The 24,047-nt window shown below is 53.6% G+C and overlaps 1 protein-coding gene across 6 annotated transcripts in view; it reads left to right on the top strand.

The window, feature by feature from the left end:
- Positions 1-3,227: 3,227 nt before the first annotated feature.
- KDM4B (lysine demethylase 4B) overlaps positions 3,228-24,047 on the top strand; it is a 141,020-nt gene continuing 120,200 nt past the window's right edge. For all 6 annotated transcript variants that reach the window (XM_068537209.1, XM_068537207.1, XM_068537208.1 and 3 more), the window contains exon 1: positions 3,228-3,325. The gene's annotated coding sequence lies outside the window, so the exon portion shown is untranslated. The remainder of the gene's footprint in view (positions 3,326-24,047) is intronic.

The following is a 24,047-nucleotide window of genomic DNA, read 5'->3' as shown; positions in this document are numbered from 1 at the left end:
AAAGACATAGGAGGATCTATTTTTCTGTCCATCTCTATCTTTTATGCATCAGACTAGCCCATAAGCGGAAGCTGGAGGGGAGTTTTGGGAAAGCAGAGGAATGTGAAGAACAGTTAGAAACAAGCTGGCCTTGGGTCATCTGAAGGCCAGTGCCAGAGGTCCTCCTGACCTTACTTAGGGACAGATGCCTGTGATTCCCAGCCCCAGCCCTTTGTGAGATCTGCACCTGTCTGCAAAGACTGGAAGATGATTAGTGAGTTGTTCTCAAGTTAATTTGTCCATTTGAAAATTCTGAGACTGAGTCCTTCCTGCTTTGCATAGGACACCTTTTAATTAAATGACAGTGATTATAGTTTTCTTTCCTAACATTTTGTTATGAAAACTCTCAAACGTAGAAAAGTTGAAAGGACTGTATGGTGAACTGTCAAATATACTTCCTGTCTGGATTCTACAAGTGTGAAGTTTCTTAACATATAGATGGCATTTTAAAAAGTCCCCCTAAGAACCCTCCTACGCTCTTGGTGGGAATGTAAATTGGTGAATTGGTGCACCACTGTGGTGAACAGTACGGAGGTTCCTTAAAAAGCTAAAAATAGAGTTACCATATGATCCAGCAATCCCACTCCTGGGCATATATCCAGAGAAAACTCTAGTTGAAAATATACATGCACCCCAATGTTCACAGCAGCACTATTTACAATAGCCAAGACATGGAAGCAACCTAAATGTCCACTGACAGGTGAATGGATAAAGAAGATGTGGTACATATATACAATGGGATATTAGCCATAAAAAAGAATGAAATAATGCCATTTGCAGCAACATGGATGGACCTAGAGGTTCTCATACTGAGTGAAGTAAGCCAGACAAAGACAAATAACATATGATATCACTTATATGTGAAATCTAAAATATGATACAAATGAACTTATTTACAAAACAGAAACAGACTCACAGATTTAGAAAACAAATTTATGGTTACCAAAGGGAAAAGGGGGTGGGGGAGGGGTAAATTAGAAGTTTGGGATTAGCAGATACAAGCTATTATATATAAAATAAACAACAAGGTTCTACTGTATAGCACAGGAAACTATATTCAATATGCTGTAATAAACCATAATGGAAAAGAATATGAAAAAGAATATATATATATATATTTATGTATGTATACACGTTAAAACTGAATCATTTCGCTGTACACCAGAAACTAACATAACATTGTAAATCAACTGTACTGGAATTTAAAAAAAAAAAAGGAACTTGAGAAAAAAATTATAAAAAGTCCCCCTAAGCAAAATTGGGAAGCTGACAACCTATTTAGGTCCCCCAATTAAAAAAAAAAAAAAATTCCAGAGTCTGTGAAATCCAAACACCTGGAATTCACTGTCTTAACGGGGTTAACTAGGAAGTAGAGAAAAAAAAAAAAGGCTTGGGGTAGGGAGATCCCCATACGATTGCACTTTTGAGCCTATATTACTGCTACCAGATTACATTTCTGTCTTTCCCACGGGTTAGGGAGTTCCTTGGGAGCAGTTACTGGTTCCTACTTTTTAAGTTAAATTTTAACTGCTTGAGGGTATATCTGAATATGGCCCCATGACGATGTAAATCACCCTAGAGCAGATTAAACTCCTCACCAACTACACTTTTTACCAAGGTGGATCCCTCCTCTCCACAAAGATTTAGTTTACTCAGTTTGGTGATGGCCTTGTTCCGCGCGTTGCCACAGGTATGGGCTCTTAGAAACCACAGGACAGTTGCTCTGCGTTCCTTTCCATAACGGTATTGTTCAGAATTCTGGACCATTCTGCAGCTCTCCACATGGCTTGTAGGGGAATCATTCCATGACAGTACATGTAGATCTACCCCCTTTTCAATTGCTACATAGTTAAAAGTATTCCAGAGTACCCTGTGCCACAAGCTATTTATATAATCTGGAAACAGTTGTGTACAGCGCTGCAGCCGCATACTTGAACCAGGCAAGCTCCACGCTCCGGACCCTTTCTCAGGGTACAGGACCTCCAGGAATAGAGCGTAGATGCACTCGCCACGTTATTAGGAAATATCGAATTGTCCGATTTACATTCCTGCCGACGAAATGGGGGCGTGCCCAGCCTACTGCCTGGTATGCAATTAATAATCATGATGATGACGATAATGGCAAACCTTAATTAAATGCTCACTTGGCGAAGTCACATGGTCAAAGGCTTTACGTGCCTCCTCTCACCAATTCGCGCAAACTTCCCAGGAGAGGGGCCGACGGTGAGGGGTTGTATCGTCGTCATATCCATTTCACAGGGGAAACTGCGGCCCAGCGAGGTTACTTCTCTGGAGGCCAACCACAGTGAGGGATGTGAGCCCAGCTGAGCTTTGAACCTAAGTCAGGAGGCACCAAACTCCTTGCCTCCCTTACGTTTTAGGGAAGTCGGCGAAGGTCACCTAGCTTTATCCTGAAGGCCTGGCGCCTTTGCAAAGTTTTGTCGATTGCAACGGAAATGAACTTGGAATTTTTTGGGGGGGGGGGTAGGGGGTAGGGGAGGCAGGAGCGCTTGCTGCTTGACTTTTATTTCACCAGTTCTCAGTTCTCCTCCTTTGTAAATTGAGTTACGTTGGAGCTATGTTTCCTAAATCGGGACTTTGCGAATTGGAGAACGCTGAACCCAATTTCCGGCTCTGGGTCTCGAACCCCCTCTCCGAGCCTGCCAGGCGCGGTGCTGATGTTGTGCTGGAGCTCACGTACTCAGCTGCAGCCTGATAACCAGGGCGGGGCCCGGGCCGTGATTGGCACCCGCCCCAGCCAGTCCGCGCCTGGGGCTGACCCCGTAAGCCAATATTCTCTTGCCCCCGTGCGGTCGTTGGGCGGTCCCCGAGGCGCCCTTGTCAATCTGAGGCCTAGCGCCGTCCTGTTGGTCGCGGCCTCTTGGCTGGCGTGCGCAGCCTGCAATGAGAACCAAGCCGGTCGGCGGGCACGTGGGTGGGCGCCGGCGTGTCCTAGTCGGCCGGCCAGTGGCGAGGCGAGACCGGCGCCTGCGCCCGCCCAATCGAGGCGCGCAGGGGGCGGGCCGTGCGGTGTTGGTGGGCCCCGAGGAGGGGAGGGGCGGAGCTGTCAGCGGCAGCCAATGGGTGCGCGGGCGTGGGCTCGGTGGCCAATGGCAGCCGGGGCGGAGCTGGCGCGCGGCCTTATAAGCCCCGCCCGGGGCGCTCGCGGAGGGCTCGGCCGCCAGCGACCGAGCGGGGCCCGGCCCGAGCAGGGCCTGGGGGTGCGACGCCGAGGGCGGGGGAGCGTGCGCCGCAGCTCCGGACCGGGCCGCGCGCGCCGCCTCAGGTGAGCCCGCGGGGAGGCGGCCGCCGCGTCCGAGCACGGGCCCCGTCGCCGCCGCCGCCCCCGCGCCGCGCCTGGGGCTGCGGGCGGGCGGGCGTCCGGGACTCGAGGCCCAGGCCTCGGGCGCGGCCTGCTCGGGCCGCGGCCGCAGTGCTTTGTCCCGGCCCGCGAGGCGGTTGGGGGCGTTAACCGCCCGGCCCCGGGCGCTCGCCGGGCCTCGGGCGGGGGCGGCGCGGCCGGACAATGGCGGGGCCGGGGGCGGGAGGCGGGGGCGCCCTGCCCGGGCCGGGGGCGCGCGGGGGCTGGGCCGGGGCGTCCCCTCCGGCCCCGCACAAAAGATGACAGCGTGGGTGGCCGGCCTGGCTGGCCCTGCCTGGCGGGGCCCTCCCCTTCCATTATTCCCAACAAACCTAATAATTAAAAAAATAATAGTAGTAAAGAGAAAGAGAGAGAGAGAGATATCCCAGGCCCTGGGTGAAACCCGCCTCCATTTCCGGCCCTTTGGGCACTGGTGGGGTTAACGGGGCGCTTCCCAGCGGTGTCCCCCGAAATGTCCATCACTGCATCCCACCCCACTGCCCGAGTCAACCGCCGTGCCATCGCGACTCCAAACTCGCGCCCCATTTCCCTGAGCCCCCCTAAAATAAGCATGCAATCAGAATTTCTTATAAAAAAATGTATCCACTTGATATGCACATAGCAGTTTCCAGACGCGTGCCCCCACGGCCTTCCCCTCTCTGCCCGATCGCCATCTCGAAGGCCCCTTCTCTGTAGAAATGAATCCTGGTGTCGCTCCCGCGGGGACCCCTTGGGTTGTCCTCTCCAGCCCCGTGGGATCTGGGGGACGGATTCATTCTGAAAGCGACCTGCCCCAGATCTGCAAGGGCCTGGGTCTCCGCCCAGTGGGCGCAGTGACACCAGGCAGAATGGGGTGCGCGTCTGCCGGGGCCAGGATGGAAGGTTTTATAGGGGATTTTTTTCCCTTGGGGGCTGGGGAGACGTGGACTGCTTCTTGGTGTGTCCCATCTGTTTGGTTGGGGGAGGATGCTTTTGTTTTAATGATTCAGGTGCACCTGGGAACTGTTTCCCGAGTTATGAAACTAGTGAGAAGGTTGTTCTGTGCAATGGAGCCCAACAAGCCTGTGATATGTAAAGAGTGTGTCCTTTTCCATGTGTTTCTGTCCGTGGCATTTATTCAGCAAGCTCCTGTGGCTCCCACTGGCTGCCAGCGCTGTCTTAGGGTCTGAGGTTGCCTGCCTCACCCCTCTGCCTCAGCAGCCATTTATCCGGCTGTCCCCAGGCTGGAGAAAGCCCCTAAAAGGGGCTCACTACATGACTTCTTTGGGCTTTCCGCGCTGCCGTGCAAGAGCCGGTGACTCCCCTAATTCTCCAATAATAGCTTCCTTATGAGGCGTCGGGAGGGTTTGTCAACTCCCCGGTCAGCTTTTCCTCACCACCCTCTCAAAAGCAGTGGGCAGCCTCTGTGGTCTTTGTAGTTTGCTTTTTGGAATCTCTAAGGACAGAGTGTAAAAGTCTGGAGTCAACTTGTGATCATCTGAGGGGAGGGTTTCTGAAACTCGCTGGCCCTCTTTCCGTGTTTCTGATTGGACGCTTGGCAAACGTTGGTGCTCCCCTTTTGTGCCGGGGGCACCTCCGCGGTCAGACCGCCCTGCCCTGGGGGAGGTCACCTCCGCGAGCAGAGGTGCAGTTGCATAAATGCTCCCAGGTTTTGCGGTGATTCAAGCAGATACCGTGTCACGCGCTGCATGTGCGTGTGTGCATGTGTGTGTGTGTGTGTGTGTGTGTGTGCGCGCGCGCGCGCGCGCGTGAGTGTGTCGTTGTCGAGACAATTTCTATCCAGATTTTAGTAACAATTGTTTTTCTCGCATTTTCTAATCCTTGCCACTTTGGGGAGTGGGCTGCTAAGGAGGTGTTAAGAGCTTAAAGGTGTGGCTGATCAGTCATTTAGGACCCCGCCCTGCCTTTGTTGTACTTTGCTGTCTCCTAGTAAAGACCCTTCCCCAGTCCCTCTGGGGTGGTCGGGGGCCCCTGCATGCCCCTCTCTCCCTGCCTGGCCGCTCTGCTATACTTGACCCTGCATTTCCCCTCCTCCTCTGTGGTGTCTCGCCCCTGCCCTCCTGAGCCCCGCCCCTTCCCCTGGCCGGGCCCAGCCGGAGCCTCAGCCCTGGGGAGCCCATCTGTTCCTTGGTTCCATCTGACACTCACCTGGCCTGCGGACATTGGGTTTTGAGCACTGGGGCAGGTTGCAGGGAGTCCCTAACTTCAGGGGGCTTTGGGTCTAGTGGGGGAAAGGGAGAGATGGGTGTCCCGAGGTGTGGGCACAACTGTGCTGGCAGTGTGGTGCCCACTGCCCCGAGGGGCCCGGCTCAGGGAGTGGGCAGCACGGGGTGAGAGGGGTGAGGGCCGAGGTGTGGGCAAATGACCATTTCCGGCTGTCTCTCTTCCCGCGATCTGGAAGTGTGGGGGGCAGGTTCAGAGCTGTGGGGCCCTGCGCCAGTCACTTGCTCAAGAACAAAGCTGGCCGGGGGCGTGGGGGGCGGGCGGGGGGGCAGTCACTAAACTTTCCCAAGCCCACTGGGCAGAGGCTGGGGGAAGAGCGTGGAAAGCAAAGGAACTGCGGGCAGACTGCACGACTGTGAGGTCACCGCCCCCCGCCCCCACCCCATGCCTCTCTGCCAGCCCCGGGGGGTTCCTGGCTGCGCTCCAGAGACCTGTCTCCCCACCCCCCCCCGGGCTGCTCGGTGGGACCTCACCCCCACAGCTCTGACCTGCCCTGCCCCGGTCCCTCCGCTTCTGGCTGAGGACACCGGACGGAGGAGAGGGGCTGAATCTGGACTCCCTTCTGACCCGTGTTCTTGTCGGTGCCCCTGGATTCCCGTCCTTGACTCCATTCCCCAAACAGAGTCTGAAAGATCCAGGTTCACATGCCTCCTCTGAGGCATGACTCTGGGCCTTGCTTTCCTCATCTGCAAAATGGGTATAATAGCCCATGCTGGGTCATTGAGGGGGTCAAAGGGGATGAGAGTCACTGTGGCTTCACACAGTGCCAGGGTGCTCCGAACCTGGCGCTGATTTCTTACTGCCGTCAGGTCCCTTCCTGCTCTGCCCCGTCCACGTTCAGGGCTGGGGCGTTCTCTGGGGGGGTCTGTCCCGGGCACTGTGGGGTGTGCAGCAGCATCCCTGGCTGCCACCCCGTTGATGCCAGGAGCACCCCTACCCCCACAGTGGTGACGACCACCGATGTCCCCAGGCACCGCCCAGTGTGCCCTGAAGGGTGCAGTTGCCCCCAGGTGACCCTCTCCCACTTAACCCTTAACCCCACGGCAGCCTGATATTTGGCCATGACCCTGATCAACCTCAAGTTCCAGGTCCCTCTGTCCCTTTCCTCCCCTCCCCCGCCTAAAAGGGAGGGGCTCACATTTGCAGGCTGTGTCCGGCGCGCACTGCTCGGCCTGGCTGTCCAGGTCTTTCCTACTCTGTCCCCTGGAGGAGAGGTGCTCGCCTGCAGACACGCCCACCACGGGCCGTCCAGGCGTGGTGTGGGGGTCTCCCGAGCCCCTGCAGGGCCCCCCACCGGCCTCCACATGCTCCCGGGATCTGGAAGCGTGGTGGGCAGGTTTAGAGCTGTGTGACCCCTGCCTGTCCATTGGCTTTAACAGTTTGCTTCAAGTCGACTTTGAGGTGACTCACCCCTTTCATCTTCCCTCTTCGTGAGCAGTGATGCCTGAGGTCACGGGACTGTTACTGTGCCAGGTGCAGGTACTTTCACACAATGAAATGAATTTAACTACGATACTTAAAAAAGCCTGTGCCCCACCTCAAGACTAAGGCCTGAGCGGATCCATGAACTGATGATTGTGGGGTCGGATGGATTTTTTTTTTAAAGCGATCATGTATTTTATTTATTTACTTGTATTCATTGAGTGATTGAGTTTTGCCTGTATTGGGTCTTCATTGCTGCACGTGGGCTTTCTCTAGTTGCAGTGTGCGGGGGCTGTTCTTCCTTGCAGTGCGCAGGCTTCTCATTGAGGTGGCTTGTCTTTGTTGGGGAGCACGGGCTCTAGGTGTGGGGGCTTCAGTAGTTGTGACACGCAGGCTCAGTAGTTGTGGCTCATGGGCTCTAGAGCGCAGGCTCAGTAGTTGTGGTGCATGGGCTTAGGTGCTCCGCGGCATGTGGGATCTTCCCGGACCAGGGCTCGAACCCGTGTCCCTGCGTTGGCAGGTGGATTCTTAAGCACTGCGCCACCAGGGAAACGTCCCATGGATTGGTTTTTGAGTTTACTCCCTGCTTTGATTTGTTCTGGGAGCATCTTGGCGGCTGGATAAGGCGTCCCGACTAATCTGTCAGTTCTCACTACTGTTCCCTCAAGGGGCTTTTAAAAACTTGAAAAACGGTCTTCCTTTGCTCGGGACCCTCCAGTGGCTTCCTGTTGTCCTTGAGAAAAGTTGCAGACCCTTCCCATGGCCTCCCTGTTCTGTCCTCTGAGGTGCTCTCCACACCACCCTCCGCCCCCCCCCCCCCCCCCCCCCCGCGCCCCATGCCTCCTCCCTTCAGCTGAAACCACTTTACCTGCCTACTTTTCCCCAACTCAGGGCCTTTGCACTTGCTGTTCCCTCTGCCAGAGTGCTGTCCCCTCAGGTCTCTTTGTCATTCCGGTCTCGGCTCAGAGAGGCCATCCCTGACCTCACTGCCCAAATTCACCCTTCCATCCACTCTCTCTCCCCACCTGCCTTTTCTTCTTTGCATTCAGCACTACCAGAAATTTGTATGAATCTGTTTTTGTACTTATTGTCCATCTCATCCACTAGGGCAGAAGCTTTTCCTGTAAACGGTTAGAAAGTAACTATCTTCCGCTTTGTAGGCGGGACTGTCTCCGTCCTGACCTCTCTGCTCTGCTGTTGTAATACAAAAGTACAGAAACCAACGACTTGTGCCTTTGTTCCGATAAAATTTTATTTACGGACACGGAAATGTGAATTTCACATGCTTTTCACATATGATGAACTATTTTCCTTCTTTTGATTTTTTTTTTTCCCCCCCCCCACCGAACCATTAAAAACCGTCAGAACCATTCTGGGCTTGTGGGCCATACAGAAACAGGCAGTGGGCTGGATTTGACCTGTGGGCCATAGTTTGGGAGCACCCGCAGTAGGGTGTGAGGTTCCCGCTGTGGGAGCGACATCTGTCTTGGTCGCTGTGTGTATCCCCAGCACCTCAGGCAGTTCCTGTCCACAATGGGCGTTCAGTAAGCATTCATGTGTTGGATGAATGAATTTCCATCTTTCCTACATCAAAGTATTTAGAATCATACTCTGTATGTTAAAAAACAGGTCCTGGGTTGTTTCGAGGAAATTTAAAGTGCAGGGAATATAAGAAAATGTTCTGATCCCATTCACCAAAACGATCTCAAAATTGAGAAAAGAGTAGATGTAGGGACTTCCCTGGTGGTCCAGTGGTTAGGACTCTGCGCTTCAGCTGCCGGGGGTGCAGGTTCGATCCCTGGTGGGGGAACTAAGATCCCTCATGCCACGCGGTGCGGCCAAAAAAAAAAAAGTAGATGTAAACGGGCAAATACTTCATTGCTGGCAATGCCCCACCTTTCCGTGATGCCCCCTTTGTATTGTACCTCCGCAGGCAGCAGAAGATTGAGAAGGAGTGTTCTGGGCCTAAGGAGTTTGTTTTGACCTCCCAGAAACTGAGGGTTTAAAAGGAAGACACTGTTTCCCAATCCTCTTGTTTTGTAAGCATCTGGCCCATCCTCTTTACCAACACCAGCGCCCCTTCTGAAGGGGCAGCGGAGTCCCGGGAGGGGGTTGCTGCAGCCATCCGGCCGCGGGCCTGCCCGGGAACACTCGTGGAGAGGTGGCTCTCGTGTGTGTGAGAGTTGAGCTTTGTGGGCCGAGTGGATGGGAGACGGCTGTGGGGCTGTGCGCCGGCCTGTGTCGGGAGCGGGATTGTGCCGGCCTCGTGCCCTTGGCCTTGCTCCCCACCGTGGAGACTGGCTGACGAGTGATTTCCCAGCCAGGCAGATTGTTAGCGTCTTAGATCTGGGTCTGTCCCAGGAGTGTTCTGACTTGTCAAGGAAGCATACCGTTAATTTACGGTCATGCCTTCTCTAGCTGATTGAAATAAACAACCTGGAGCGGATTACTCAGAACTTCTTGGCTTTCCAAAGTTGCTGTCCTTTTTTTTTTTTTTTTTTTTTTTGCTGGTCTCTGTCTTTCTTTGCTCCTCTGCCATCATCTCCCCCTTCCTCCTTCCTTCCCTCCCCTTTTTTCTTTTCTCATCCCACCTCAGTGGCTCCCGTGGACCCGAGGGCATTGATGAAAAGTTTGCGTTGCTGTCTTTGCCCCACGGGAGGCCTGTGGCTCTGGTCAAGCGGGGTCGCTCTGGGCCTCGGGTGTGTTTTGTTCAGTGGACAAAGAATAAGAATCAGAAAGCAAGGCGCCAAGAGCTGCTGCACCCCGAATGGCTCTCTGGGTACAGAGCGGAACCAGAGCTGATGTGGGTTTCGCCCCGGCTGCCAGCACTAGCGATCACGGCTCCTATTCTCAGATGAGCCTGTACAGCGAGCTGTGAAGAGGTGATCTGCGGGTGGGGCGGCAGGATCTGTCCCAGGACCCACTTCCCTCCTGTGTTTGCAGTTGGACCCAAGTGACGGCACCTTCTGGGCAGGTAGGGGCGGAGGTGGGCCCACCTTCATGGTTTCGTGGCTGCTCGCTCCAGTCTCGGGAGAGAACGTGGAGAGAAGTGATTCGTGGAGGATGAGCTGGCAGGGGATCCGGAATTGTGCTTCGTGCAGAAGGAGAGCAGGGATCCCGGAGGCCTCCTTTGAGCAGGAGCCAGCCTGAAGCCACCAGCCGGCGCAGTGACGGCGACAGGGCTGTGCCGGGGGTACCCTGGACCACGCGTTGGGCGGAGAGGGGCCGCGTGCTGGGCGGCCCATTTGGGAAGGCGGCAGCCTGGGAGCTGCCCCCAGGATGCATGCAGGACCCTGGCCGGGCAGCTGGGCTGGGAGTTGCCACTGGCCCCTTCAGATCCCCGCTCTTTGCCCGGGGATCTCTCATTTTTTTTGGCCACGCCGCTCGGCTTGTGGGATCTTAGTCTCCTGACTAGGGATTGAACCCGGGCCCCCGGTATGGAAGCGTGGAGTCCTAACCACTGGACCGGCAGGGAAGTCCTCCGTTCTGTGCTTTAAAACCCCCTCCATCAGAAAGGCCAGCATCGGCGGGCTGGCTTCCTACCTCGGCTCGGGAGCTGCATGGATCTGATTATCTCCGCCACGGGTCGGGAGAGAGCCTTGCTGTTTCCAGCTTGCGTGTGAGTGAATGCCCTGGAGTTGAAACTCCGGATTCACTGCTTCGTTCCAGCTCCTTCCCCCAAGGAAGAGGAGGGAGCCGGTGAAGAGAGCGAGCTCTCTGACACCCTCTCGGGAAGGAAGGCGCTCTCTGACACCCTCTCGGGGAGGAAGGCGTCTGGTTTGCCCGCCTCCTCGTGTCCTGGCTGCTCCACGGGCAACCCGAGCCCATTCTGAGCTGGAGACTGAGGGGCAGCGTTGTCCTCGGAAATGGGCTTCTCTGCACGTCCAGCCCCCCGTGCCGGGCCCCGCAGTAGGAAGGGTGGTCAGCCGGCCGGTGGACAAGCTGCGGCTGGGGGGGTGTGTGGCGTGGGTAGGTCCAGGCTGGCCGCGGCGGGGAGCAGGGGTGGAGCGGCCTCTGTAAATGCCCAGCCATGCCGTCCGCCAGCCTCGAGGTGAAGGTACGAAATTGGGAACCGCCAGCAGGCCTCCCATGTGGCTCTCGGCCGGGCGGTCAGCAGCTTGGTTGCGCGATCCACCAGGGCTGACTTTGCAGCAAACCCGCCGCCGTCGGGCATGCACCGAGCCTGGGCCCATCCGTGCGTCTGCTGTCACCCAGCGGAGAGCGCCAGTAGTCTGGCCCGCGTGCACGAGGCCAGCGGATCAGTGTCTCTTGCCCGCAGCGGGTCCCAGCCCGTGATGAAAGCCTAGAGCCGGGCTCCCGAGAGCAGCGGGGACGGCAGGGCCTGGGGCAGCAGAACTGCCGAGACAGATGCAAACCAAGCACAGGGCCAGGGCCGCGCTTGCTGGCTCGGGTGGTGGCCCGGGAGCGGCAGAAGAGTTGCCCGCTGGGCCGAGCCTTGTCGTCATGGGCGAGGTGAACAGCAGGCAGAGGAGCAAGGCCTTGGAGGGGACGCTCAGGGCCCTGCCTGGGATACCCTCCCGGAGGGAGCAGGCAAAGCCAGGGTAGCCCTCCAGTCTGTCTCTCGGACAGCTTTGGGGCCCCCCTGTGCCGAGCTCCAAGGGGCAAAGCGGAAGGGGAGCGTAGAGTCTAGTCCGCAAGGCCAGTCCAGAGGTGTTCAAGTCACGTGGGAGCCACGGACGGCTGCCCAGAGATTGGCTCTGGTGTGCTGACGACTAGATCCCGAGTTTTCTAGGACAGCCCCTCTTCAAATGCTCCTGCCCTGCCTTTTTTAAAAATATATTTTTAATTGTATAATAATATTCATATACCATAAAATTCATCCTTTTAAAGGGGACAGTTCAGTGGTTTTTAGAACATTTACAGAGTTGTGCAACCATCACCTTTATCAAATTCCAGAACATTTCCCTCACCCCAAAGGGAAACCCCATACCTGTTTAACAGTCACTCCCCATTCCCCCGTCCTCCTTGGCAACCATGAACCCACTCTCTGTGTCTGTGGATCTGCCTGTTCTGGATGTTTCATGTGAATGGAATCACACACTGGGTGTCCTTCTGCGTCTGGCTTCTCTCTCTGAGCATCGTGTCCTCAAGGTCCATCCACGTTGTAGCAAGTGTCAGTGCTTCTCTCCTCTTCATGGCGGACTGATGTGCCTGTGTATGGGTGGACACGCTGTGTATCCACTACCTGCTGTGGGGATCTAGTAGTTTCTATGCTTTCCTGCCCCTTCTTTTCCCTCACTGTCTCAGAGTTCCAGAATTCCAGGGCTGTGGCGTGCAGAATGCTCACCCAGTCGGCCCCCAACCAGAGGCAGCACTAAAACCCTTTGTGCGGCTACAGCCTGAGGGCTGGGGTGGGGAGGGGTCGGAGAGGGAGGCCAGAGTCAGGAGGCCCGACCGTCGGATGTGCTGCCCCAGCTCGTCTGCAGGAGGTGCTCAGGCCGCCCTTTGGATGCGCAGGTTCTGGACTCCAGCGTTCAGTAGTGATCCTCACCTCTGTGCCCTCTGTTGCCTCCAGCTGGCGCTGGGCAGGGCCCCCAGGGGGTGGGCTGTGCTGGCCCAGCCTTGCTTGGTGGCTCGGTCCCCTGTAGTACCTCTCCGTGCGTCCGCTCCGCGGAGCAGCGTGGCCCCGGCCCCTGCTGCCCTGGCTTGTCTGTTTCCTGTGTGTTCTCCCGGTGGGCAGTGCCGGGGCTCCCTGCCCCAGAGTCCACCAGGGCCAGAAAGGGGGTGTCCTGTTTGCTGCCTGCCCCCCTGCTGGCCTGATTGGCTGAGTGTGGTCCAAGCCCTGAGCGGGCTCCCCGAGAGCTTCACGTGGCTCGGGATTAGACCACACGTGCCCTCCTTTCCAAGCCCCACCCCCCCCCGCAAGCCCCCACGTGTCTGGCCAGTAGGTTTGAACGCGAGTTGCTTCCTGGGCCACTTCCCTTCCCTGGTCTGCCCGGCCCTGGCCCTGACAGGGTTGTGGGTTGTACCTTAGAAGGCAGCCACCGGGTTGTGCATATCCCCACAGAGCCACCGAGCAGAGTTCTGCAGGTGGCCGTGGCTCCTGCCCAGACATCCAGCATCCTCAGTGGATAAAGAGGCAGCCGGGTGCCCCCTTGCCCTCCAGGGGAAGTGCCGTCACCACGCTGGGCCATTTGGAAATGCAGCTGGGCTCTCCGGGGACCGTGAGGGGACAGATGGGGTGTGGCCTCATAGCAGGGCAGAGCCCAGCCAGCTCTGGTCCTCCCACTGGTGTTGAGGACAGTGACGTGTGTGAGAGACTTGCTGTCCCCTTAGCAGAGGATACGGGAGACCTGGGGGGCTCCCGAGTGCCAGGGAGCTGCTCGTGGCACCGGGAGGACACCAGGGGAGACACACGTGGACGCTAACGGAATGTCACCTGGTGAAACGTCGGGCTCTGTACGGTGCCCCCCCCGCCGGCCAGGCACCAAAACAAACTCCAGTGGATCTAAGATCTGAATGTGAGAACTGAGACGACAAAACCCTCAGAAGAAAACAGGCGAAAGTGTAAACCGACAGCTTTTCTAAGGCAGCGCTGCCCAGTAAAGACGCAAAGCAAGCCCCGTGTGTCCTTTAAAGTTTTCTAGAAGGTGAAAAGAAGCAGGGGAAATTAATTTGAGTAATGTATTTTATTGAACCCAGTATACCCAAAATGTTATCATTTCAACGTGTAATCATTATAAAAGTTGTTAATGAGTTATTTTCCACTCTTTCTTTTTTTGTGTGTGTGGCGCTGTCTTTGACATTCTATGTTCATTTTACACCTAGCGCTGGTCCTGGGTGAGCTGAGTGCTGTGATGGGGCCGGGGATGCTGTAAAGGGGGTGCCTGGTGCTCAGTGGAGGCTGGCCCCCGCCATCCCCCCATCCTATTCCCGCCTGCCTGCCCAACCCATCAGAAGTTCTGCATCTGTTAGCCTCTAGCTGGGGAGACGAGACAGACGCAACGGGAAGCAGCTAGGGCCACGTGAGGGGCGAGTGCACCAGCCTGGCCTGTAGGATGTCAACTGGAGGGCCAGCCCCAGTGGGCAGGGTGGCGTGGCCGTGGCCTCAATCCTTCCTGTGGAGCCTTGTACGCAGCCTCTCACCTTTAACGGGAGCTTGAAACCTTGGCCTGGCCGTGAAGGCTGATGGTCCTGTGGCTGAACTCGGGGCGGCGCATTTGTGGCATGGATGCTGGCCGTTCTGTGGGGCTCTGAATTTGGGACCCGAGATGTTTCTGTGAAGGGACTTGCAGGAACTTGGCATGCTTCTTTGGCCGTAGGAAAGCTGAGACCCGTGTACAAGCGTAGTTTGGAAATAACATCCCACAGCTGCAGATGGTCTTAAATGGCCTGAGGTCTCAAGGTAGGACGGCCAGTGGGATCAGCAGTTGGAGGCTGGTACCCACGTGCTTGGCCTGCCTGGGCTCAGAGCCCACCTCTGCTGGGTGTGTGTCCTTATCTCCAAAATGGGGATGACAGTGGAGATCTCTGCTTCAAGGGTGGATGAGATTAACTGAGTTAATCCGTGAAAAATCCCTGAGTGAAGTAGTTCCCACCCCGGGGGTAATTCTGTCCCCAGGGGACACTGGGCAGTGTCTGGGGACATCTGTGGTTGTCACAACCTGCGGGGGGGGGACTCCTGGCATGGGGGTGGTGGTGCTGGGGCGGTTGCTCAGCACCCTACAGCACCCAGGACGGCCCCGCACGGAGAGTGACCTGGCTCCGATGTCCCAATGTCTCCCTGGCCCAGGGAGAGCGTTCAGAGATTACAGGGGCAGTTTTTCTCTGGGCCTCTGTCTTTCCTTGAATGTGAATCAAGATGTCGCAAGAGAAGTTTCTGAAATCACTCCGGGTGGGGAGGAGGACTGGGTTAGGTGTCCTCTGTGCGGCCGCCGAGACAGGGGGACCTGGAGCTGCTGCCTTGGGTTCCAGCACCTGTGCTCCCGAGGCCCTGTGTTTGTTAATTTGGCCTTTAGCCAAAAGAAGGCCTGAAAACTTTGGCTCGACCAGGCTGCAGTGGCTGTTTTCCTAACAAGCCTCCTAGAGGGATATTCGTTGTAAAAATAATTTATCCTCCCGGTGTAAAAACCAGCAGTTACCGGAGGCAGAACCAAGACAGTGAAGGCTGCTTGTGGTCCCTGCTGAGCCCCTGACGTGTGTCCAAGTGGTGTGGAATTCGTGAGGGTCTCTGTGTGCTCCTGGGGTCCGGCGGTCGGCTCGGGGGTGATAGGACCCCGAGAGGCTGATGCAGTAGTCGGGGACGCAAGGACCCCCGTGTGGGACCTGCCATGTGACCCTGTGACCGACAGGCAGGGGTCCTGTCACACAGGCTGGGAGCCCGGGAGGGCTGGGACCCCAGCGTGGTCGGGATTGGTCAAGGGCGAGGGAGTGGGCGTTGTTAAGTGACCCGCCCCGCCCCGCACAGGGGAGAGACCCTGAACCCACGCTCTCCTTCGTCTGCCTGCAGCGTCGGCTGAGAACGTTTGTCCCCCAGACCCGTGGTTTCGTCTGAGCCCCGCCGGGCTCGGGGCTCAGCCTGTGAACTTGGGTCGGGACTGTGGAGATGGGCCTGGCTAGAATGGGTGTCTCGGGCACCTGCCAGAACCCTCGGCTGTGTGCCTCCATGGATCTGCATTCGGGATGTCCCCGCTGGGTGTGGAGCGGCTCCACAGCCCTCCCCTGGGGTAGGGAGCGCCTCGCCCGGGTCCCCTGAAGTGCCGGCGTCGCACCCTCAGGTGCTCTCGGGGGAGGCTGGCACGGGAGACATTGATGGCAAATAAAGGCTTCCCTGGAAAGCGGGGCTGCGCTGGGGTCCCCTATCGCTGCCTGTACAGGGATCCCCCCCAGCCGTCTGGGTGCTCAGGAAGGCCAGGGGACTTTGGGGGTGACCAGCCTCTCCACGGCCTCCAGGGCCCTCCCAGGCCTCTGCCCCAGGCAGCGCTTGGTTTGGAGTCTAGAGCCAGAGCTCAGAATGGGACCCGAGCTCCCGAACCCTGTCACTGCCACCGACTTGGGGCCTCGGTGTCCTCGCCTGCTCTCCTTGTTAGGTGCCGGCGAGCTGTAAACGGGGCACGTATGTTAATAAGTGCTCGGCTCTCACTCCGGCCGCCAGGGAGAAGCTTCGGCTTTCAGTGGGCTGCCGCAGAGAAGACAGCAGGCTCGCCACAGCCCCCAAAGCCTGGGCTCTGTGCTGTCAGCCAGCTCCGTGTTTATCCTGCAGGCCAGGAGCCCAGGAGCCAGCAAGGAGCTGTGGCCCCTGTGTGATGGGGACCAGAGAGGGGTGTGATCGCAGAACTGGGGGAGCAGTGCTTCCTTCACGGGCGGACAGGGAAGGCCCCTCCCAGGGGACGTTTGAGCAGAGGTCTGAATGACTCAAAGGGACAAGAAGCTCCACATGCAAGCACAAGGAGCACGTGCAAAGGTCCTGAGGTGGAAATGCCGGAGAGGATCGCTGTGAGCGGAAGAGAGTGAGTACGTGTGAAGCGATGGGCTCAGCTCCCTTGAGTGGTTGTGTTGTGGTTCGGGTGCCTGGCCCAGCGTAGAAGGTCCGGGGGGAGCACTGGTTCTTGGACCGTATTAGCTTGTTCTGTTGGTTGTGTCAACTGGTTTTCTCTTTCTTTATTGTTCTGCCTTTTTAAGCTTCCCGTTTGGAAAGAGTCAAGACCTTGGTATTGGAGCAGATCATTTCCACCCGGAAACAAGGACTTTGAAATGGAGAAACCTCTTGTAGAACCCAGGGTGCCCCAACCCCCCCCCCCCCCCCGCCCCGCCCCATCTCAAATGCTTTTTGTAATGCTGTTATTCTTCAAGGTGGTGTTTGGACAGTCCCACGTCTTGTTATCATCTGTGTTGTGAAAACACTCAGGCGGCCCTGGTCTCCTCTCTGGCCATCGTTTTGGGGAGGGTATCAGACAAGATGGCACGCAGTCCTGACGATGGAACATTCTGAAGCATATTTGTAAATCTGGATGGGGAAGGCACTTGTTAGTGGCCATCCTTGTGCTGGTTCCCTTTGTTTTATTTTTTGAACTTTTCATTACGGGGAATTTGAACACGTGCAAAGGTAGACAAAATAGGGTAAAGAACCCACATACTCATTACCCAGCCCCAACCCATCAGCCCATATGGCAGAATGCCCTCCTGTCCATGATGAAATATCCCCCATGTTGTTTTTTCTATATTTTGGTTTTAGTTTTTTTATTTTTAAAGTTATTTAGGCCTCATGGCTTGTGGGAGGATTGAACCTGGGCCCCCTGCAGTGGAAGCACTGAGTTTTTTTGGGTTTTTTTTTTAAAGATTTATTATTATTTATTTTATTTATTTTTGGCTGCGTCAAGTCTTAGTTGTGGCACGCGGGCCTCTTTGTTGGCGGTGTGCAGGCTTCTCTCTAGTTGTGGTGTGTGGGTTTTTTTCTCTTCTCTAGTTGTGGTGCGCGAGTTCCAGAGCACGTGGGCTCTGTAGTTAGCGTCACGTGGGCTCTAGTTGAGGCGCGTGAGATCGGCGCACAGGCTTAGTTGCCCCGCAGCATGTGGGATCTTAGTTCCCTGACCAGGGATCAAACCTGTGTCCCCTGCATTGTAAGGTGGATTCTTTACCACTGGACCGCCAGGTAAGTCCCGGAAGCACTGAGTCTTAACCACTGGACTGCCAGGTAAGTCCCGGAAGCACTGAGTCTTAACCACTGGACTGCCAGGGAATTCCCAAAACATTTTGTTTTTAAAGAATTGCAGACTCCCAAAAAGTTGCAAAAATAGTATGGAGAAGTCCCACGTGCTCTTCCCCCAGTGGTGACATTTTACATGGCCACAGTCCACTGTCAAAACTAGGAAGTTGATGTTGGCACAGTACACTACAGGCCTCACTCAGATTTCACTAGTTTTAGTATGCATTCATTTTTTGGTATGTCTGTGTGGTCTCTTATCACCTGTGTAGATTTGTGTAACCACCATCACAATAAAAATACAGAACTGTCAAAAAAAAAAAAAAAAAAGATACAGAGCTGTCTTGTCAACACAGACCAATTCCCTCGTGATCCCCCTTTAAAGTCACCCCCACCTCCCACCCTCAGCCCCCGGCAGCCACTGATCTGTTTTCCAGCTCTATAATCTTGTCATTTTGACAGTGTTAGGGAATCATATGTAACCTTATGGGATTGGCTTTTTCACATAAGATCCATCTGAACTGTTGTGTGTATCAACAGTTTATTCCTTTTTATTGCTCGGTAGTAACTCTAATTATCCAATATTATTTTATCATCCTTTTTATTTCTATAAGGTGGGTAGTAGTGGTAATGTCCCATTTGACATTCCTGATTTTAGCACTTTGAGTCTTCTCTCTTGTTTTTCTTGATCATTCTACCTAAAGGTTTGTCCATTTTGTTGATCTTTTCAAAGAACCAGCTTTTGGTTTAGTTAAGTTTTTTCTATTTTCTATTTCTATTTTGTTAATTTCTGCTCTGATCTTTATTATTTCTTTCCTTCTGCTTGCTTTAGGTTCAGTTTGCTCTTCTCTTTCCAGTGCCATAAGGTAGAAGTTGAGATTATTGATTTGAGAGCTTCATCTTTTTTTCATATAGGCAGCTATAAATTTACCTCTCAGTTCTGCTTTAGCTGCACTGTATAAGTTCTGGTTTGTTGTGTCTTCATTTTCATTCACCTCAAAGTATTTTCTAATTTCACTTTTGATGTCTTCTGTGACCCATTGGTTATTTAGGAGCGTGTTGTTTAATTTTCACATATTTGTGACTCCCCACATTTCCTTCCGTCATTGACCTCTAGTTTCCATTGAGGTCAGAGAACCTACTGTGTATGATTTGAATTCTTGTTAATTTGATGAGGCTTGTTTTGTAGCCTAATATTTGGTGTATCCTGGAAAATGTTCCATATGTCCTGAGAAGAAAGGATATTTTGCTGCTCTTGGGTGGGGATTTCTATAGATGTCTGTTGGTTTGTAGTGTTGCTCAAGTCTTCTGTTTCTTTGTTGATCTTCTTCCTTGTTTTATTCATTGTTGAAAGTGAGATATTGCTGTCTCCAACTATTGTTATTGAATTGTCTATTTCCCCCTTCATTTCTGTCAGTTTTTGCTTCATTTGTTTTAGGGCTCTGTTGTTAGGTTCGTATATGTTTATAATTGTTATATCTTCCTGATGGAGTTATATCTTCCTTTCATCTTTATAAAATGGCCATCTTTATCTCTAATGACACTTTTATTTTTGAAGTCTATTTTGTGTGATATTAGTATAACCACTCCTGCTTTCTTATGGTTGCTATTTGCATGTTATACCCCTTTCCGTCCTTTTATTTTCAGCCTATTTATGTTTTTGAATCTAAAGAGTAGAGACAACATATAGTAAGATCTTTTTCTTCTTCCAATCTGATAATCTCTGTCTTTTGATTGGATTGTTTAGTCACATTTAAGTCATTATTGATATAGTTGGATTTACGTCTTCCCTTTTCCTTTTGCTTTCTGTCCAACGTCTTTTGTTTCTCTCTTCCTCCTTTACTGCTTTTTTTTGCATTAAGTGAATATTTTCTAGTGTGACATTTTAATTCCTGTAATGATTTTTTTCATTATATTTTTGGAAGTATATTCTTAGTGGTTGTTCTAGGTCTTATATACATCTTAACTTACCAGAATCTACTTCTGATTCCCAGTATTATTTGAAGCAAGTTTATACTGATTCCATCTGAACTGTGATTAATCAGGATTAAACTCATTTGATCAGTGAGATGGCTTGGGTGACGGGTTTTTCAAGGATGCTGATGTGTCGTCTGTTGGCCTCAGTGGTGCCCTTCTTTTGTTTATTCCTGTTCACATTTGGTGAAATGAACATCTCAAAGGACCTGTAATGATCAGAAATATTTGTGAAGCCCTGCCTTCTCAGGATCAGGCTTGGGCAGGCCCCGACTCCTGTGTCATCACTCTCCTTGTAGTTTTGGCCTTCCTTTCTTCTCCCTTGCCCCATCTAACCTGGCTGGTTTGTAGCCCTGATCCTGCCTCAGGATTCCAAATCTGGGTCAGTGTGTCATGCGCACTTGGAGGCAGGTCTTTGGGGTTAAGGAGTGCCCGGTGCAAGGAGGCCCAGGTCAGCCTCGAGATAAGTCTGCGAAGGCCAGCAAGATGGTTGGGCTGTGACTTGGTTGTTAGCTGTCACTCTTTTTGTGAGAGCCCAGGTGGGCGGCCTGAGGGGTGGTGGTCAGGATGGCACCGGGCAGAGAACCAGGAGCAGACCGAGTGGGTGCCTCTGGTCACCAATAGCGTGAGCAGCCCCAGTGTTCTGGATACATTTAGTTGAAGCTTCAAAGCAGCATCAAAGTTTTGATCAAACGTTGGGGAGCTCTCATGCTATTTTTTTTTCTGGCTTGGTATTTTTTTTTAATAACAACTTTATTAAGTATAATTCACATGCCATACAATTCACCCTTTTAAAATGTGCAATTCAGTGGTTGTCAGTATATCTACAGGGATGTGCAGCCATCACCACCATTGAATTCTAGAACATTTTCATCACTCCAGAACCCCATACCTATTAAATAGTCACTCTCCATTCTTCAGCTCAGACAACCAAATGTTGTAGTGTCTCTGTGGATTTGCCTGTTCTGGATGCTTTATATAAAGGGAGTCACACACTGTGTGGCCTTCAGTGTCTGGCTTCTCTCACTGACCATCATGTTGTCAGAGGATGATCTGTGTTGTAGTGAGGGTCAGTGCTTCACTCCTTCCATGGCTGCATAATATCCCACTGCATGAATGGACCACATTTTGTTTATCTGTTCATCCATAGATGGACATTTGGGCTGTTTCCACTTTTTTTGGCTGTTGTGAATAACGCCTACGATGCATAATATGTTTCTATGTGGACACGTTTCATTTCTCTTGGGTAGACACCTAGGAGTGGAATTGCTGGGCCAGATGGAAGGTCCGTGTTTGACGTTTTAGGAAACTGCCAAATTGTCTTTCACAGTGGCTACACCGTGATATAATCCCACCAGCAGTGTACGAGGGTTCCGGTGTGGCTTGGCATTTTTAAATTTGAATTAGGTTGGGGACCATAGTCATTTTGGTGATGGTTTAATCCCAGGACGCACTGCCTCTTTGCCCTGAGATCAGCTCCCGTCCACCCAGATGGGCCAGCCAGGGAGCTGCTGGGAATGGGACCTCTGGGAATGGAGCTGAAGGGATGGGACCTCTGGGTCCTGGCACGGCTCTCGAGGCGGCCCTGCGTCCCCTTTGTTTTTATAAAAGTGGTACGTAAGTGTTGTCAGCAGAGACAGAAGCCTGTGTGAATTACAGATTTCCCCAGATCCTGCCACCCGGATAGAACCGTTCTTGACATCGTGGTGAAGGCTCTCTGGTCATCGCCGTGTGTCAGGTGGAGGTCTTTCTAGTTGGTTGACTCCACACTCCCCAGCGGACCCCCTTCTATTTTGAAGGGTGTTGCTCAGTTGTCCCCAGAAAGGTGGTCTGCTTGGATGCTCCTACGACAGCTGGGGGCTCTCATCATCCTGGCGACAGCCCCAGCTTTTGTGCCTCCTTCTAATCTGTCACCTCCTAGTCACTGCTTTTTTTTGAAATGCCAGTTCATAGCCCTCGCCCATGTGTTACACTTGGGTGTTTGCGTTTTTTTCTTGACTCAGCACAGGGTTTCTCACCCTCAGCACTATTGATGTCTCTGAGCTGGATCCTTCTGGGGGTGCCGCCCCGGGCGCGGGGAGGTGTGGAGTAGCCTCCCTGACCCCCACCCCTCGATGCCAGGAGCCCCTGCCCTCCCCCGGTCGTGACAAGCACAGATGTCCCCAGATCTCACCAGGTGTCCGCTGGGGGACAGACTCGCCTCTGGTTGAGAACCAGTGTTTTATTATAACCCTTTCTGTATTAGGGCTATTAGCATCTTCTGCGTTATACGTTTTTTCTCAGTTTCTCACTGATCTCCCGGCTTTATTTTTGATGTGTTGTTACATGGAATATTTTAAAGCTTGTTGCCAAATTTGTCATTTCCTTTAAAGCGCCTGGTCTCGTGACCTGCCCAGAGAGGTCTTCCCTTCCCTGAGATTACCAAAACACTGGCCCACTTTTTTTTCCTCCTGCGTTTTTATGGGTTTTAGAAGGCCCCCCAGTCTGGAGGCCCCAGGCGGGGACAGAGCTGTGTGTTTTCCACGCGGCTCTCCCGTCGTCTGCACAGGCTGGTGAGGCTCGTGGTTAGGACACGGACCTCGAGCTGGGCTCCCCTGTTGTCAGCTGTGTGATCACTGCGCCGTGCCTCAGCTTGCTCATCTGTGAAATGGGCTGTGAGAGCAGTGCCTGCTTCCTAGGGTTTTGGGGCTGATCAGACATGCCAGGTGCTTAGAGCCGGGCCCGCACGTGGTGACCTGTGCCCCCATCATCGGCCTTTTTATCTGTTCTGGTCATCCCTGACCCTCGCGCTAGCTCCAGGGGAAGCTCCAGGCAAGCTCTAGAAGGATGACGCTGTTTGGGGAGGTCAGGGAACCTGTCCAGGGTCCCCAGGGCCTTGGGTGAGGGGCAGGGTCCTCTCCGGGATCAGAACGTGTGCACACGTGCGTCGTCCGGCCCCACAAAATTACGAGGTACCTTTGCAGAGAAATAGGAAGATTATTTTGTCAATGATTATGGTTTTACATGGTTAGTCATGGAACACTGAAGACCTGTACACACGAGTAAAGAATGGGCTGGTGTCTTGAGCGTCTGCAGGGGTGGCCTTCTGGCCGTGTGGGGAGCTTGCTGGGGTGCCACACCCCCTCCCAGGGTGCCGGTGTCCGCCCCGCTCTCTGTGTGGCACCAGCCCCTTGCCTGGGCTGTGGGCTGGGGGACAGGTGGTGGCCTTTGCCCAGGCTGCGTCCCTGACCCCCCGAGCCTAGTAAAGACGTAGGTGGGCTGGCAGGCCCTGTTCTTGTCCACGATGTTCCAAAAGCAGGTGCTGGCAGCCTCCTTGGCTCCCTGGCCTTTCACCCACGTGCTTCCTTTTTTTAAAATTTTTTTCAATCCAAGTGCTTCCTTTCTCTTTTTTTTTTTTTTTTTTTTCTTTTTGAATAAAAAATTTTGGAGATGTAATTTCAGATTTCCAGAAAAGTTGCAAGAATGGCACGAAGAATTCCCAGACACCTTTCACCTGGCTCCCTCGGAGTTAACCTTTCACTGCAGCTGCTCTTGTTCCTTTTCTCTCTCTCATCCTCTCTCTCTGCACATTTCTTCCTGAACTGTTCCACATACATGCCTCTTTACCTCTAAATACCTTAGTGGGCATCTCTTCTGAACAAGGGATTCCCTTATCAAATTATCAAAACCAGGAAGTTAATTCTCAGAATTCTCAGAGAGTCCAGGCTCACACACCGCGTTGATACGTCACGTCGCTTTTGTTTCTGTTCATCTGGATCAGTTCCTGAGTCTGTCCTTCTGGCTCGTGGCTTGGACGTTGGGAGAGTAAAGGCCCGTTATCCTGTGGGGCGTCGCTCGGTGTGGGTTTGTCTGATGGTCTGCCTCTCACGTCTGGCAGGAACATCCCAGAAGCAGTCTGGTGTCCTCGGAGCATTGTCTCTGGAGCCCACTTCTGGTGGCATCAACCTGGCCCACTTGGGTAAGGGGGTGTCTTCCAGATTTCTCCACCCTGAAGTTACAGTTTTACCATTTGTAATTGGTAAGTTTCTTGCGGGAGGTCCTTGGGGACCATGTAAACACCCCATTGTTCCCCCAACATTCACTGTTTGTTTGGGCAGCCATTGTTGATTCTTGCCAAGTAGGGATTGTCTAATTCCACCATTCCTTCTGCATTTATTATTTGGCTTTCTACTGTGAAGAACAGCTGTCTCTTCCTCCCCATCTGTTTATTTATATCAGCGAGGACGCATGGGTCCTTAACTGATTCAGTAGATTGTAATCCATTGCTGTCATTGTTTTCGGTTGCTCTGGTGGTCCCAGATTTATCCAGAGGTAGAGCTCCCTCCCGCTGGCTCCTCGTGTCCTTCAGGCACGTGCCCACCAGTC

The sequence above is a fragment of the Eschrichtius robustus genome, chromosome 2 (genome assembly GCF_028021215.1).
Source record: "Eschrichtius robustus isolate mEscRob2 chromosome 2, mEscRob2.pri, whole genome shotgun sequence".
Lineage (NCBI taxonomy): Eukaryota > Metazoa > Chordata > Mammalia > Artiodactyla > Eschrichtiidae > Eschrichtius > Eschrichtius robustus.
The sequence above is the reverse complement of the archived record's forward strand: the minus strand, read 5'-3'. Positions and strand labels throughout refer to the sequence as shown.